At 45.1% G+C, this 18,913-nt stretch overlaps 1 protein-coding gene across 2 annotated transcripts in view; it reads right to left on the bottom strand.

Annotated features, from left to right (window-relative positions):
* KIF5A (kinesin family member 5A) overlaps window positions 1-18,913 on the bottom strand; it is a 902,746-nt gene that overhangs the window by 735,689 nt on the left and 148,144 nt on the right. The window lies entirely within an intron of this gene.

Here is an 18,913-nt window from a genome sequence, read left to right as displayed (position 1 = left end):
TGTAATAAGAGTGACCATGAAGAAAAAGATGGACGTTGGACTTGTGTTAAGAATGACCAAACTACCTCAGGGACGGAACAAGGCAGTGGAGCTGAAAGGTGCTGGAAAACTATCTTTTTGCAAAGAATAAAGAATGTCTATTGGCCTGGGATCAAGGATGCCACATCAAGGAATAATTGCAAGACACAAGGGGAGTCAAAGAGAAAAGGCTAGGAACCCAAGATTAAGTAAAAAAGATTAAGTAAAGAAGAAAACAACTGCAAGCATTGAACAATTAAAGATGCAGAAAGTGTATGTGAGATGGAACAATCAAGTTTCCAGAGAGCAAGAGGAGTAATATCACCCAGTATAATTGAATTTAATAGCATCAAATTAGAGGACGAAATGGACAAAATGGTGGTCTCGCACGTGATTTAAGGCTCAAAAACAAGGCCTATTCATCAGGCTCTAACTGAAGAAACTGATGTACCTACACTCTCTTAAAAGTCACAGAGAAGAAAACAGTCAGCAAGGTCAACTATGAAGAAGAAGCCTTGGCTTGGGGCTTAACTGATGAGAGATGGTAGGCTAATCGACCAAGTGGGTAGTGGTCTGACATTATTCTCCGCACCTGGGTTTTGTATTGCTCACGTGCTGCTAATGAGCCGAAAGTCCAAGGTTGGGAGAGAATGCCAACCACTCACGAGAGCCTATGTAGCAGTGTACTATCCAATGTTGCAGAAGTCAATCCGCTGCTGTTATTCTGCTATTAATCTGTATTATATGTATTTAGAGGTAGTTTGAGGCATGCCTACCAGATATGGGCAGCCAATTATGTTACTAACCCCTAAACTATATATAGGTATCCAATCCCTCCACCCGATAGGTTTTACTATTTGTCACGTAGGATGATATCATAGCTGACATACATCGAAGTATAAAGCCTTTGTATAATCAAAATATTGCCAATAGTGTGTGAGCTGCAGTTTGTTTGTTCACCAGGTTTCCCTACTTTATTTGAGCTAATAGTAAAGTAGTATTTTGCAATATACTTTTGGTCCATCCAGTTATTTGGTTCTGAGATCGTTTATTGGTCCTTGCATCTGGCACTTGAAACGCTCCAGGTACTACTGCAAAGGAGTCATGTTTGAGGGTTTCTCATCTGAACAGCTGCAAAACAGGCAACTACCAGTTGGCATCATCCCCTCCTTTTGCTGTGCAGTGCCACCACCATTCCCTCCTGCAGAATTACACCAGTACACAATGGCACTGCTGTGTTTCTGAAGGTGCCCTACTTAATCCGTGTGCTATTAGCTACAAGGCAATCCTAAAGTCATCCGTCTCTCTGGGAGTTTACCAGGGCTGCCACATCTCGAACCGCAGCACGGCCATTTTACATCTCTCAATGGCTCTACAGGGTGTGTCCAATCTCCCAAGACTCTGCACTGCTCTCTAATGCCACAATATGCACCCCAGCATGAATGCTGCTCACTCCCACAATCCACAATCGCTCTTCCCAATTGTAGGCCCCCTCCTCCTTCCTTGCTCAGACACACAGCTCAGGAAGGGGAGCCCAGACCGGAATGCAAAGCCAAGCATTGCAGCCATCATGGAGCCTGGCTATCTGCACCCTCCATAATCCAATGTCAAGCTCCTCCCAAATTTGAAGAGAAACACTTAGACACATGTAGGTATTTCCAGAAAGTGTGAGGGGGGAGTATTTTGGGACAACTTTCTCAATGGACATCATACTTTTGGAATCCAATAGATTCTCAATCATAAATGACTTTCTTTCAGTATTATTAGGGTATTTAGTGAGTGCAAATCTGGATTTGGGAAGCAACAAAGTGCTTCGCAGGTCATAGCACTACCTTTGCATGTCTGATGAATTTGATCTAAGATGCTTTGTGAAAATGTTTGGTTCCCTAAAGTCGGAGGGTCTATAGACAGCTTCAGGATGTGGATTTCTTTGCTAAGGTCACAGGAATAGCACATTGCTTCCAGAGTCTCGAGTTTCATTTGTTTGAAAAAAAAACGTAACCACTTAACTAAAGAAGGTAGCAGCTACACCAACTGTACTGCAGGAAAGACTCACGGTTTGTAGGACTACAGGAAGTGTCCCTGAACAAAAGGGGAGTTGATAAAGAATTAATGTTATGTCGTATGGAAGCAAGGTTGATTTGCCAAGAGCAACAGAATATGGGTTAAATATAGATCACGAGATGGTTTCATTTCTAGAAATTATTTGTATTTTGATAATATACATTCTTATGCTCAACAATGTCTTTAATCTGTGTAACTGTTATGGATCTACAAGAATCAGTGTTATATATGCACAGGTACAATTACCATTTGTTGTGATTTTCTGATAACAGTGAACTCTGGAGCATCAATGTTTAAGATATGATTCTTAGTTAAATGTGATAATGCGTTTCATTATAAATTGAGCAGGTTATTACCAACTTGGCTAGCGTTATTCAGCATTTATGTAAAAACAGTAAAAACAGCAGGGAATAACCAGTCTCTAAACAAAAGACTATTTATAAAGAGCAATGGCATAGTGGAAGCCCTCATTTTATCTTTCACTTAGGAGATGTAGATCAAATTACTGTTACATTGCTCACTGCAGTAATAATCATTTTAGACAGTTTCCATACAAAGTAAGTATAGGGGAGGTGCTTCACGTGTGAGGCCGTCCAGTTACTTGTGGATGAGCGCATTTCAGAAGCTAAAACACCATTTGATACATAAATAAACCCACTAGCCCTCAATCATGACGTAGGCATATAACCATAATATGGGCAGTCGAAAATAAGCGCTATTAGACCAAAATATGGCCACTGCTTATACTAAGAATAATGCAGTTTATTATTTATTTATTTATTTATTTATTATGGGCCGTCATATAAGAGACGCGATTAGCCCAAGATAAGGCCATAACATTTAGAAAGAATAACATGAGCCACGTGAGACATGACCACGCTTATGCGTGATGACATCACATAAGTCCTAATTAGGATTAGCAAAAGCTGGCGACTGCAATCAGGAATATCGGAGGAACAGCGTTTTTGGAATCTGAAGCTGGGAAACCACGCAGGTAAATCACAATTTAAATTTAGAGCTGCAAGAAAATGCATCATTGCTGGGGTTTCAGCAAAAATTGAAGGGGAAAGAAACATTTTTCTTTTGTTCTGATGTATTACTTCCAGGTGCCTGGGATCTATCCCCTATATACAAATATGCTAATTTTAGCAACGAGTTGATGAATGTTTTCGAATCTCAATCAATTGAGTAACTGTCACAGTTTAAGCACATCAATCACTACAGTGTGTAAGCGTGAACTATTGGGAGACATCTGAGGACTATGAGTTAGAACAAGTAGCGTCCACACTGAGCATGGTGTGCATAGAACCATATACAGGGGAACAGAGAGCAAATGTCCAGAATGCACCAGTATTGAGCATGCAAAGCAATCTCGTATGTAAGGGAGAATCACTGCGAGTAACTAGGGACTTTAGATACAGGGTGAGGGGCGATCACATCACCACCTTGTTTCGCATGAGAAAAATGAAGTAATTGCTATCTCTGGTAGTTGTCATGTAACACAAACCACACTCTATGATATAAGAGGCACAGTTTTGGGACTTTTGCATGTGGATATAGCAAGCACATGTTCTTGCAAAGTAATTAATGAACTGTTGACGTGGTTTCTCTCCATCCCTCACCAATCGGACCCAATACCACTCCATGATTATCTGTCTATATAAGTATGACTTATATGTTCTGTTGTAATGGCTTATATGCAACTTTGATTATGTGATTTTTCTATCATTTAATTTGATTAGTGACTTGAACAGTGATTGTTTTGACCAACCCGGATTTTGAAAAAGGCCTCAGTGGGCCGAAACACGTGTCAAACAAGACGGGCATACGTACTAGATTATGCATTTTTACTGAGAAATTAACTCAATTTAACAACTTAAACTACAATCTAACAACGCAAATATCACAAACCTTGGCGCACCAAATTAGTACTTCCTTTTCCTTTGACCAAACCTTGTTAGGGTGTGGGTGTACCATAGGTACTCAAATTAGTTGTGACAAGGCCATTTTTGACAGATTTTGCTGATTGGAAGGTGGTACCACCTTCCTTAGATGTCTTTGGCGGCGCAGGATGACAGCCCTTTTACCCAGCGGTCAGGTTCCGCTTTCAACTAACTTAAGGTGTTTCCAGTTCAGTAGAGAACATCACTTTCAAGAAAGTTGATTTGTCCAAGGACAAGTTGGGGAAAAAATGTCCACAGTGTTTCCCCATAACTGCCCGGGAAGAGTATTACACGTCCAGGACGTTGGAGCGATTTGTATTTGAGTGTCGGATTTACAATGTGCCCATTACAGCATGTCACTGCACTTTGCAGTTTAAGTTTTCTCTAACAGATAATGCCACAAAATATGTACATAAATCGTGGCAGAAGAATCATTTTGATGAGATTCATTCTGTCAATTACCTGTTGAATTTGTTCATCTTGTTAATTTCAAAGCAACGTTTTGGAGCACGGTCTCACTGTTTATATGGCTAACGTCAAACGCATTTGCATTCGCTTAATTCCTCAACATTGTGCCATGAAACAGATGAGTACAATGATGCCAGGTAAAATGCTGGGTTTAATTTGGGAGTGGGGTCGGGGGGGTCCCACACTTCCCAGTTTTTCACTACCTATTCCCCCGTCCCTGAACCCGTATATATCCCTTTACGCACCCCATTCCACCGATTTTTGTCGATGAGTTTTTCCGTCCAAAAATCGCCAGCAAAAAAACTCCCTGACAAAACACCCTGGCGGTAAATGAACGTCGTACCAAGCCTTGATTTTTCCCTCTGGTGAAGGTCCTGATTCACATCCAAATCCCTGCATTAGTGGCTTAGTAGTTTCTCTTGCAGTTGCTACTTCAGGGGTAGCAAAGCAACCGCGGCGCTTCTTATTAAGCAGACTCAAGCACACGCCAGCCTGGCCCTCACGTATCCTAGTGTACACAGCGCGCAGCACACACTGCAGTCCAACACTAGCTCGTCTTGAGAGAGTGTCAAGCAACTCCGAAGATGTGGTGGGCGCAAAAAATGGGAAACAGCATGCACTGTAACGCGCAGCGTGCAATATGCGCCTCCGGCTGCCAGTCACATAAGCGTCGAAGCTGAATGCTGAAAAATGACACTACAACCTGACTACTCCTGAGGAAAAGGAATGGAAAGAGGCGCAGGAAGGGTTAAAGGCGACGGAGAAGGGTCTGCACCTTGCTGCTGTAGCATTGGAAAGGTGGGGGCAACCCACCAACTCCCCAGGCGAGGAATTTCACCCTTGAATAAATGCCATTTAAGGATAAGGAATATTGTTGATGGTGAGTTTGGATTTTTTAATATTATCATTCTGTTCTTTCTTCCACTCCGAATACAGAATTCAGGAGTTTGTCCCGCCTTCGTTTCTCTCAGATATTAAATGATTGGTCTCCCTTCAAGCCTCTCACCTTCCCTTTGCTTTGCTGCTTCAACATTTGACAATTGCAGCCACGTTCGGGACATTTCTGTGCCCATATTTCGCCTTGTTGCCAATAATCCTTCTGAACCATTGTGCCAAGAGTAGGCAGGATGACCAGGGGTTTTGCTAGGTCTGGAAAAGATCTGGGCCTAGGCTAATGTCAGGACTGTCAGGATTCGGGGCTAGCTAGCATTTTGGTTGTAGCTCCTGAGCTCCTATCCTGGTCTACAACCAAAAGACCTGGGGCTACAGCCCCTTCAGTCCCCCCTAGAAAGGTCTCTGAGGATAACTAAAATATGGGAACCCCACGGTAGAAATGAGGAATAACCCTGGCGCTGATAACCGGGAAAGGATTTGCATTAATAGCCTAATGACATGTCTTTGCACAGGTGCTATGGCATCAGTGATGAAGAAGGGGTTGAGGGTGGGATGGGGGCATAGTGTGTTCACCCATTTTGAACAGAATGTTCTGGTAATAAGCTTTTCTTTTTCAGCAAATCACCACAGTACTAGTTTCAGAGCGCCGAGGCTTGTCTGTGGAGTGGAGTACTGTGCCCCCGCCACAGATATGCAGACCGCAGTCTTCTGAGAAAAGAAAAGGAGCGATAGGAAGATAAATGCATGAGAAAGCAGGAAGGAGATGATTAAAACTCAGGGACGGGCGGATGCAGCGAGGGAAGAATGCTTTGCGATAGGATGGGTGCATTTGAACACAGACAGTGGGCTTCATTCCGAGATTGGTGGTAGTCATGGCGCTATTTGCGCCATGACTGCCACCAATAACGGGTCCGGCACCAGTGTAGTTCAATGGGAACTTACCGGTGTAGTCCGACCATGGCGGGACCGGTTAGTCCCCATTGAGCATGCCATTCCCCATTCCCATTTGAGCCCCCATAGGGCTCAATGGGAATGGGGAGGGCACTAATAACGGGCTCGCGACTTGCAAGCCCGTTATTAGCGCCCTGGTCGCTTAGCGGGACCTGTAAGGAACGTGTGGTTAGACCACACGTTCCTTACGGTCCCCGCCACGCGATCTTGGAATAGGGCGGTAAGGGATTACCAGCACCGGTCTCCTTGCCGTTGCCCGGTATCCCTTACCGCCCACCTTGTAATGACCCCCAATAGTTTAACAAATGGAGGAGGCAGGTATATCCCAAAATTGTGCAATATTTGGGTTTCAATTTCCAAGGCAGATTCGGAGAATTTTAAGCTAGTACACAATGTAACATTGGGTGTGTGACGGGCTCGAGAGTGCGCACAGGCAATCCTGGAAAAGTGGTGGCTTATTTGTCCCGGCATTTCTATATAGTGTTTCCAGGTCATACTCCAGAATGTTAATTCTGTGACTGCCAAGCCTGGGCCAAGAGTGGCATGGTCAAGGATAGAGTGTGCATAAATGCGAATGTAGAATAGAGTATGCATAAAGGTGAATGTAGAATAGAGTGTGCATAAAGGTGAATGTAGAATAGAGTGTGCATAAAGGTGAATTTAGAATAGAGAATGCATAAAGGTGAATGTAGAATAGAGTGTGCATAAAGGCGAATGTAGAATAGAGGATGCATAAAGGCGAATGTAGAATAGAGGATGCATAAAGGCGAATGTAGAATAGAGTGCGCATAAAGGCGAATGTAGAATAGAGTGTGCATAAAGGTGAATGTAGAATAGAGTGTGCATAAAGGTGAATGTGGTTAGTCACAGAAGCTAAGGGAATGGAGTGGTCAGACTAGTGTGGCAGAATGATGGCTTTACACCAGTGCTAAGAAATACTTATACTCTTGATGCAAAGCAAATGGCATGATTGCAAAGACCGTCATTACTGGGTGATGAATTGGGAGAAACCAAACACATCGCATTCCAAAGGGAACCAGATACTTGAAGGTATCCATGAGAAAAAGGACTCAGGTATGTCATGCTATGTTATGTTAATATGCTTTCCTACTGCTCCAAATCACCACCGTAATAATATCAGAGCACCTAGGCATATCTGTGTAGTGGCATATTGTGTCTGTGCCAGGGGTTACCAGATGTTAGTCAACTACAATAAAGAAAAAAAGATTCAAAAGCGGAAACAGTGACAGATTGAGATTATCCATAATGCAGCTCTGTCAAATGCGTGATCTGTGACCGTGGTGTTGCTATTGTGGAAGCGTATGGTGCCGCAACTATTCAAATCATAAGAAGAAAAAGTAAAGATGTTCAAAAAGCCCAACTGAAAATACAGAACACACAAAATATTACGTTTGAAAATGAAAGACACATTAAATATAGTCTCCATTCTATCAAATTTGAAAATGGAGACTACATTTAGCAAACGGTGCATTGTATCGAATTTGAAAATGGACTCCAAATTAAATAAAAGGTGCATTTTAAAAAGAATATCCAGAGACAGATGAAGGGAGGTGCTGGTAAGGGAGCTAGGAGCAGTACTTTTGGGTAGGTGTCAGGTGAGAATATAGGGGATGAGGGTGATTTAAAATGTTCAAAATGGGATGCTGTAAGCAGTCTAGGGTGAGTTGAACCATCACATGCTAAAACATTCATTACATGACTGTTTACATTGAATTTTTGAACCATTCACTTTGACATGTTTCCATTTGACTTCATCGACAATTTGAATGATAACAATTATATTATTTGAGATTCGATTTTGCTCATTCAAGACTGACACATTTCCTTGTTTTACCCTCTAAAAGGAGTAGTGTCAATTTACGGCACAATCAGAAAAAAGATTCTGGCCAATAGGCCAAAAGGCTGAGGAAGCTACTTTGTGTCAATTGCGTGCGTATCTGCCCAGGGAAGGGATCATTGTGGGCGATGAGCATGAGGCTGCAACGTCATGTCCTGGCAACCTCACCCTCACCCTCACCGTGAGGGTGAGGGGTTATGTCAGGACACGAAATTGCATGTTTCATGGCCGTCAAGAGTAAAGCAAAGATTATTCATGCTTGCTTACCTCTTGATGCCTATTTTGTTTTTATATGGCAACACTGGTCTACGTTGGTGGGCCATATTTCTTTACTGTAGAACAGTAAAACATAAATCCAGACTGGGCCACCAACAAAGCCCAGTCATGCCAAGGCATTTCAAGGCCAAGAGGACCGGAATCCAGAGCTGGGCTGCTCGAAGGAAAATAAAACAAATGTATTTGTGCGTGCATGTATGCAAGGGTTTGCATATGTAACAGTGGCGTAACACAAAATGTGGGGGCCCCCCTGCGAGCCATGCTGAGGGCCCCCCCCACTCGGCAACAAATCACTGGTCGCGCCTCGCTCTGGGCCGGCCTAAATTATTATGCTTGCGCAATACGCGCAAACGTGCTGCTGCAGGGATATCCTGCACACTGCACTAGGAGAAAGATATAAATATGTTTTTTATTGTGATATACAGCACACTTTCTGGGAAAAATTGGCTAAAAAGCCAGAGTGTTTGCAATTGTTTTGTAGGGTAACACCAATCCAATAGATGCAAGTCACCAACAGTGCACAGGAACATTAATGCTTTGCTATTAAAAATGCCATGCCACAATGAAAACATGTCCAACTGGCTGCACAATGTAGACCAGTGTAGACATGTAATAACCAGACCTTCCAGGATTTTGTGGCATGAAATAGCAAATTTTGCGGCATGAAACGGCAAATTTTGCGGCACAAATCTTTATTTATTGCGGCATTTTTGCGGGACATTTTGTATTAACTGGAGTGTGTAAGATTGGAAATAGGAATAGGAAATAGGCAGAGTGCAAGGCTACAAGAGAGCCAGGGTATCATTATTATGTATCTTTTGTATTAATTTAATAGGAAGAGTCCTAGATGTCTCTGGCTTGGCAGAACAGTTTTTGATTTGGCTACATTCTTGGTTTAATGTGCATGCCTATTTATGATCATTATCAGTTGTAATGCTGAAAATATTCCCCTTCTATGTTCTCCAATCCCCCAAACACCCACACACCTCTCTCACCAACACACACTACACATCTCACCAACTCCCCATCACAGCTTGCATTCCTGAACCTCTCACTCTGTCATATAAATACTCACATGCTATGTCACACTGTCAAGTCACAATATGCACTGCCCATCACCTGCCACACTACAAATCATACTCCCAACTCACACCTTACACTCTACAATTCCTCCCGCAATATACAGTCCTTAATTCTTTTGTGATGCGTCTGCATCTTGCATCCTTTCTCCCATTCTATCGCACTCTTTCCTCATTCTTTTTCCCAATCTGCAGCTCACTGCCTCTTTCCGGCCCACCGCTTCCTCTCTGCTTTCTGGCTCACTGACCACATGCTCCCTCTACTTTCTGTAACCTCCGCTCGCTCTCAGATTTCGGGCCCATCACATCACTGCTTCCTCTGCTCTCTTGTGTACCGCTTCCTCCTCTGGCCCACTGCTCTCCTTCTGCTTTCTTGCCTACCACTTCACATCTCACCCATCACTCTCCCTCTCTCTCCTTTCCCTCTCATAGTGTAACCATTTTTTTTATTTTTTTTAAATGTAGATTTTGATCCAGACCCTCAAAAAATGGGGCATTTAAAAATGGAGCCGAGGATATGCTATTTTTAGACAACTCAGTTTTTTTAAATGAGCAGGTCACCTTATTCTCAAAGGTGACCGGCGCATTTCCACAGGCTTGAGCTGTAGCGCAAATTGTGCGCTGGCCAGCAGCCTTGAATGGTGTTCTGGGTTGTTTGACCGAAGTGTAATTATTTGCGGCGGAATTGACAGTAGTCCATTTCGCCGCGAATTGATTTGCACTTCAGCCAAACAACCCAAAATATACCTTTCACCACCACCCTCTCCCCTACTTAAATGCTTGGTCGCTGCCGCTTCCCCTGCAACCCTGCGTTGTCAGATCCGTCCCTCTAACGCGGGTCGGATCCGACTTCGCAGGGTCCCTTTTTCCGTTATTTTCTTTTTTTTCTGTCCCTGCCTCCAATTTTCAAAAGTGGGGAACACCCCTGCAACCCCCTAACCCAAATAATACTGAACTTGGGGAGCGGGTGACACCCCTGCAACACATGTTCCGTATTTATAAAAATTGATCGAATAGTATTGGAGTAAATAGGTCAAATTGTACCATTTGATCGATTTTTGTCATCAAAATGGGTAGTACCTTGAATAGAATCGCTCTCCCGACAGTGTTCTGCGAGCTCCCAGCGCCTTTCACAGGGACTTGCCCTTTGGGGGCCTGTCACTGTAAAATGTGACCCAAAAAATGCATTTTTATCCTGTTTTAGGAACAGAAATGCAAGCGACACAGCAGCAGTTCATTCCTTAAAAGGAATGCATGATAGGGTCAGGAAAGACCGTGTCATGCAGTAGCACCCCCACATCCCATGCGCGTAGGGTTGCCTACAATTTCTACACATTTAAAAGTGCATCTTGCTTGGAAATGAGTGATGCAATTTTAAATTGGCAGAAACACCACTTTATTTGATCAAGGAGGTGAAAAAGGCCCTCTGAATGGGTGCATATATAAAATGGCCCATTCATGTGTCCCTTGTGGATTGGGCTGCTCTTTTTTTGGGCGCAAGTGATGAAATGTGTTGGTGCATTTCATTTCTTGCGAGAAAAAAAAAATTGAGAACCTGGCACCTTGAATATTTTTTTAAAACAGTAATTTTTGCAGAATAATTTTTTTTTTTAAATAATTTTGTTAAAAGTTGCTATTTTTGCACAAAACGGCCATTTTCGCGGCATTTTGCGCAAAACGGCCGTTTTCGCAGCATTTTGCGGGATCACAAAATCGCTATAAGCTGGATGGTCTGAATAACTTTACAGTAAAGCATGCCAGGCCACATTTAGACACACCTAGACTGGTTGCACCAAAATGCCAATCGAAGCAATTACACTCATCAAGAAGAGAACACACATTCAAGCCCATGGCCTCTAACAACACGGCCAAACTCTTTAAAATCTGCAAGGAACTGGTCAATCCTGTTGCAGTTTTTACCTCTCCTGTTCCCTCCCAGGCCCTCTTTATGGCTCTGTCATCTCACTTCGCCGCTTAAAATCAGGACATCCTGTCCTCCATCTCCTCTTCCTCTCCCTCTCCCTCTTCCTCTTCCTCTCTCGGACCCCCTTAGGCTATCTCTACCTCTCTTCCTCCTTTCTCCTCTGACAACACCTAACAAGGTTTCTAGACAAGTCTGATCTATGAAAGTGTCATCCAAACAGGCGCTCCACTGCTCCTCCAGAACCATCAAGGACCATATTGACACCCTCGCTCCAACCTTGGCGGATTTCTGTAATCACTCTTTCACCACTGAAATGTTCCCCTCTCCCCTTAAGCACTCCCTTATTCACCCGCTCCTCAAGAAGCCGTCTGCTGATCCTGCCTGCCCGGCAAACTATCGCCCAATCTCCATCACCCCTTTCTTGGGCAAACTGTTGGAAAATCTGGCCATCTCCCACCTCACTCTCCACACGGAATCCGTTGGTTGTCTCCATGACCTTTAGTCTGGCTTCAGAGCTGACAGAGTCATGGAAACTGCTCTCCTGAACACCTGTAAAGATCTGCTCTCTAACCTTGATTCCAGCATTCCTTCTGTCCTCATCCTCCTTGATCTTTCCTCTGCTTTTGACACGGTCAACCACACCATCCTGATCCATCCTGATCAATCGACTCCATGAGAACCTGGGCATCACAGATCAGTCCCTTGAGTGGCTGACCTCCTTCTCCTTGGACAGCCCCTCCCAGGTCCAATTTGGTCCCTTTCTCTCCGCTCCATCCTCTCACCCTGGTTTTTCGACCTCTACTTGGCCCCTTTGTCCCACCTGATCTCTACCTTCTCCTCTAACTTTCAGTGTTATGCGGATGACACTCCTCTTTCCTTCAGGCTCCCCTCAGACTCCTCTCCGCTCTCGCTCATTGTTGTGCCTCCAACGATCTCTGCCTTAATGTCAGTAAGATGGAGATCCTTCTCATGTGGACTCCTGCACCTGCTTTCCCTCTCTCACTCTGGCCGCCCGCTTTGGGCCCTCTTCCTTCGCCTTCCTGTGAGGCAAACAACCTTGGTGTCATCTTTGACTCCACTCTCACTTTCTCTCCTCACATCTATGACGTCGCCAAGAAGTCCCACTAGCAGCTGCACCTCCTCAAAGGGACTCTTCCCTTTCTCACTTTCCCCCAGAAGCTCAATGTCGCCAGAGCCCTGGTTCTCTCTAGGCTGGACTACAGCAACAGCCACTTCATCAATCTGCCTTCCTCTACTGTCCACCCTCTGCAACTAATCCAGAACAGGACTGTGAGACTTATCCTTGGCCTCAAGCCCAGGGATCGTATCTCTCCAGCCCTGAAATCTCTCCACTGGCTCCCACTTGCTGCAAGGATCAAGTTCAAGACCCTTTGCATTGTCCACAAGGCTTCCTGGGCCTGGGGCCCGCACTACATCCAACACTCTTTTCCAAAATATCTTTCTTCTCGAGCCCTTCGCTCAACTACCTACAACTCTCTAAGGTTTAGATGCTTCTCCAGGCAGAGTGTGGGGGGTAGATCTCTTTCCTCTGCAGGTGCCTCCCTGTGGAATAGCCCCCCTGCCCCTCTCAAACTTGAGCCAGACCACCTGATGGTCTGGAAGCAGCTCAAAACTTTCCTCTTCTCTGCTTTCTCTCTCTCCCTCCTCTGCTGGCCTACCTGACCTACCGGTCTGCTGTACCGACTGGTTGCTTGGCTACCCTCAGAGTCTCACTGAGTCCAGACTCTTTCTTGATCAGTCACCCTTGCACTGCCTCTGGGCCTACCACACACTTAGGGGCTGTAACTGTAACCCTACAGTCCCTTGTTCTCCTTGAACTACCCAGAGCCCCGCTGCCCTGGCTGCACTTACTCAGAGCATTGCTGCCCTATTTTTCCCTCCCCTCTCCCTTGCACTTCCCCCCTCCCTTTCCCCCTGCACTTCTCGTTCTCACACTTGCACAATCTGAATGACACAAGGCCTAGTAAGATTGTTTGTCTTGTCCTCCCTCTATCTTCCCTTACTTGTCTTGTCACGCCTAGAAACACCTGTGTACAGGTGCGTTATTAATGACTTATAGCATATAATTTGATCACAGATGCCCAGAAAAATATGAAATGCTGCAGTAAGAAATGGCTAGACTGGCAGCACACAAATGCCAGTCTAGCCAGATAATTCACTTAGCAGGACTGCTTTATCAGAAATGCCCAGTTAAAAAAAAGTCATACCAAACTGAGGAATGACTAGACTGTATGCACGAAATGCCTCTCAAGCCACTAATACCAAATATCATGCCTGCTTAGTCTGGACATGGACAGCCATTATGATTTGTTGCACAATCCTGCCCCCCACACATCCCCTCTCCCTCCCAACCATACCCCATCCTCCAAAATCCGCTCCTGGGCCTAGAATTACCTTCACGTCCCTCTTCCTTGTCCCAGAGCTTACGTATGAGGCTCTTTGCCTCATAGGTAAGTACTGGGATGAGGACGAGTGGGACTAGGAGTAATGAAGATTACAGGTAGCTAAGTCAGGCATTACCTCCATGTACCTCTACCTCACCCAAGTACTTGTGTATGAGGCAGCATGCCTTATACATAAGTACTGTCTCATACACACTGGGACGAGGAAGAATAGGGCTAGGAGTAATGAGTAATCAAGGCATTAAACACACGTATTGGTGCAACACCATTGAGTTGACTGGGATTCAGCACTCCCCCCTATCCCCTGAAATTTTGGGCTATGTTGACTCGACCTGACTGACCTTCAGAGCAGTTGCCAGACAGAACAGGACACAGATGTTAAATGGCACCTGGGTTTCGCTGTTAACAAGAGCCCAGCAATTACTAACATAAAGCATTTCACTATTAGTACCTGCATTCAAATGCCACATTTTTTAGGCAATTGAAATCGTGATGTGGGTTTAGTACTTGCATGCCAGGGGAGTGATTGGAAGGGTAGAGGGGGAACAGGAGACCACTCATTCTCACAGCAGTCCATAAGTGGGTGCTTTCAACCTTAAAGGAGAGAGTTAACTGCTTGTAACATTGAAGCTGCACAAGAATAGTCTCATTAAAATGCATAAAGAAATGAGATGCCCCCCAAACAATCAAAGTTTTCCCCTCCCCCACCGCAAATGACGTTAGCGCCTCGCCCAACATTTGAAGGGTTAGCCCCTGAAATGTAGTTTTGTTGCGCCCCTGAACGCAAGCACACACACCATTCACCATATACACACACGCACACCCAGCCATCCATACATTTAAGTGTGCATTCTTTCACCATACAGGCACACCCAGGCAGCCATCCATACATTTAAGTGTGCACCCTTTCACCATACAGGCACACACACCCAGGCACCCACCCATACCTTTAAGTGTGCACCCTTTCACCATACACTCACACAGTCAGCCACCTATACATTTAAGTGTGCACCCTTTCCCCATAAAGGCTGGCTTAGGCAGCCACCCGTACATTAAAGTGTGCACCCTTTTACCATACGCTCACACAGGCAGCCACCTATACATTTAAGTGTGCACCCTTTCCCCATACAGGCTGGCTTAGGCAGCCACCCGTACATTAAAGTGTGCACCCTTTTACCATACGCTCACACAGGCAGCCACCTATACATTTAAGTGTGCACCCTTTCACCACACACACATGCACATGTCATGGGGTTGAGGGAAGCTCTAATACTTCAAAACGAAATTGGGCCTCATTACCACTATGCCGGTCCGGAAATAACGGTGCCGGTAAGTTTCCGGACGGGAATAATTCAGCTCTGCGGGCGGTTGCCGTCCCACCCGGCAGGTCAGACCTGCCGGGCAGAACGGCACCCACCCACAGAGTTTTCACAGAAGCACCAGCACCATTATTAACGTGCCGATGCTTCTGTGGTCCCCATTCCCATAGGGTCCGTTGGAAATGGGGACTTACCATTTGCCGGCACCTGACTTCCCGGACCGCCGGGGTTGTAATCACCCGGTATTACCGGGATATCGGGCACCAGTAAATGATTACGGGTCCGGCGGCACCCTGCCGGAAGCACCGGCACGGTTACCGCCAAACCCGTAATGAGGCCCATTGTTTCTTTTTGAAGTCACTCCGACTTCATAAAGAAATTATTTCCGTTAAGGAGCGAACCATAACGGAAATAATTTCTTTGTGAAGGCAGAGTGACTTCAAAAATAAACTATTTCTTTTTGAAGTCATAGGGCTCCCCTGACCCCATGACATGGAGGCCTCCAGCCTAGGGTCTTCCATGCCATGGAGAGGGCTATGCACTCAGGCTTAAAAAACCTTTCTTTTTGTAGTCTCGGTGCCTTCATAAAGAAGTGATTTCTGTTACAGAAATCATTTCTTTATGAATGCAGAGTAAATTCAAAAAGAAAAAAATATATATTTTTTCCTCCATTGGGGCCCCCTCCTAGGACATGTGCTGGCGGGGCCCCCCACAACGCGGGGCTGCGGGGGCCCCTGTTAAGAGGGCCCTGTAAGAAATGACATGCCACTTTAGAACAATATGTCCAGACTGGACCCACCAATGGTGAAGGAAACATAATGAGAGCATCTACATGGTGTGTGGGCCCCTACCACATAGGAACTCTCATTATACTGCCTTCACCTTTGATGCACAGTAAAATAAATGCCATGCCACTGTGAATATTTGTCCAAACTGGACACACCAGCTTGGTGTGTCCAGTTTAGGAAAATATTCACCTCAGCAATAGAAATGTCCTTGCGGCTGCCATCCCACCTCCTTCTCCTCTTCCCTCTTCTTCCTCCCCCAGTAGGAAGCCTGCCCCCACCTGCCCCACTCTCCCATCAGTGTTCATTCATACATCATTCATTCTCACATTCAAAGACACGCATGAGCATTCATACAGCAGTCATTCTTCATTCACTTAGAAACTCATATTCACTCTCGCACACATACAGCATGCAAACGCTCTCACATAAACACACGCACCGAAGCAACACACTCTATCTCTTTCATGCAGCCACTTACGTAATACGTAATACCACCAAGTTGCTGTGTCCAGTTTGGACAAATATTCACAGTGGCATGGCATTTATTTTACTGTGCATCAAAGGTGAAGGCAGTTTAATGAGAGTTCCTATGTGGTAGGGGCCCACATACCATGTAGATGCTCTCATTATGTTTCCTTCGCCATTGGTGGGTCCAGTCTGGACATATTGCTCTATAGTGGCATGGCATTTCTTACTGGACATCAAGGGTGAAGGCAGCATGTTGAGTGTTCCTACTCGGTACTGGCACACATTGGTGGGTCGAGTCTGCACATTTTCTTTACTGTGGCTGGGCCTTTTTACAGGACATCTAGGGTCAAGGCAGCACATGAGCTAGAACTATGTAGGAACTCTCATTATGCTGCCTCACTATTGGTGGGCCAAGTCTGGACATATTTTGTTCTACAGGTAGAGCTTTTTTTATAAGGCATCAGAGTGACATCATCATGATGACTGTTTCTATGAGGTACTGACCCACATTTCTGCATCCAGTCTGCACATATTTCCTACTTTGTCAGGGCATTTGTTACTGGGCATTAAGGGTGAAAGCAGCATGATTGTTCCTACGTGGCAATGGTTCATATTGGTGGGTCCAGTTTGCACATGTTTCTTTACTGTGGCATGGCATTTATCACTGGGTATCAAGGGTGAGACCGCATAATGAGTTTTCCTATGTGGTACTGGCCCACATTGGTGGGTCCATTCTGGGCATATTTATTTACTCTGGTATGTTATTTTGCACTGGCCATCAGCGGTGAAGGCAGCATAATGATTGTTCCTATGTCTTACTGGCCTGCATGGAGCCCAGTGTAGAAATATCTTCACAGTGGCATGGCAATATTTACTGGACATCAAGGGTGAAGACAGCATGATGATACATGGTACTGGCCCACATTAGTGGCTCTAGTCTGGACATATTTTCATATTGTGCCATTGCATTTGGTACTGGTAAAACCAACAGGAGTGCGTTCTTATTTGGAAACACTGGCAGATATTGATCCAGCCTACATGGACATGTTTAGGCACAGACAACATGAAAATGTTTTTTATACTCACATATATTATGTTCAAAGGCATCATTAAAATGAGCTAAAAAGTTAGCCATGCAATGTTGATGACTTGAAGCTATTGCATGTTTTCATGGGTTAAACTAAAAACCCACCCCACTGGCTTTTTACCCCATTGTTCACAGAAAGTGTGCCAAAAATGCAAGATTTTAACCCAATATTTTAAAAATGTTGTCAGGGAAAACCATCCCGGAGTGCCACTTGCTAGGTTCACACTCCCTCACTATGATCAGTCACTCCAGCATATTCAGGGGAAACATTAGCACCCTTCCAATAAAACAAAAATCACCAACCGCCACTGGTTACATGGTGGTTCAAATGGCAAAGGGATGGCCAACGCCAAACGCTGGCAAAGTATGTAATGTAACCAATGTGAGGACGAGGACCCTGAAAGAAGCAGCACTGCGCAGGCCTCATGGAGGACGGGCAACGTGCCAGGCACGGGTCTCTAGCAACAAGAACATGGGGGCCAAAATCAAGGATTGGCTACATGACAACACCATTTGAAGGAATGAAACTGATTGCGCTCTCCTCTTTCATGTGAATAAAACCTACACGCTTTTTTTTCTCCATCCAGCAGGTTCAGTACAAGCTCCTGAGGGGTGCGCTGCTGTGCAGCCTGACATAGAGTTGGCCCATCTTCCATCACTTGTACTATAATTAGCTTGGCACTTGGGATAGCCACCAGATGGGGTCACTGTTGGACCAAACCAAAATGGGTCCCCAGAAGGGTACGGGCCCTACAGCAGGTTATATTCCCCTCACCCAGCACCAAGGCGTGTCTTACAGCAGGGCTGGCTGGGTGACTGCCTTGGGCTCCATTAGGGTCGCCAGCCCTGTCCAGCACCCTTATAAAAGAGTAAGCTTGATGGCGGCTAAGGGGGCACTCCACACCTCCACGTGTGCCGCGATTCACGTAAGAAGGATCTACGGTGCAGAAGCGACAGTGAAAGACGCTGCAGTAATCCAACGTACAACATCAGAATCGAATCATGCCCCTGTAATCAATGTTGGTTGTTCTCGCTCATTAAAAGTCCACCTGATATTTTAGTTAAGTGGGGCGTGGAGCCATGCTGCTTTTCAAAATGGACTCTTCGTATATGTGTGTCGCTAATTGCATAGCAACCACATTGTGGCAGCGTTTAAAGTACTTGCCAGTGTCCTGAAAAAGAGGAACTGGCCGGTGTACTGTGTAATTACCGCTCAATACCAGCGAGTGTGACTAACAAGCTGTATAGTCACTGTGAGATGCCGGTAAATGGATCCGTCTATGTCTGAGATGCAAATCGAGGGTTCTTTCACAGGTAATTGCTGAGCAGTGCGCGGGCACGGTATAGTCCAAT

The sequence above is a fragment of the Ambystoma mexicanum genome, chromosome 3q (assembly GCF_040938575.1).
Source record: "Ambystoma mexicanum isolate Mex_15411 chromosome 3q, UKY_AmexF1_1, whole genome shotgun sequence".
NCBI lineage: Eukaryota > Metazoa > Chordata > Amphibia > Caudata > Ambystomatidae > Ambystoma > Ambystoma mexicanum.
The sequence above is the reverse complement of the archived record's forward strand: the minus strand, read 5'-3'. Positions and strand labels throughout refer to the sequence as shown.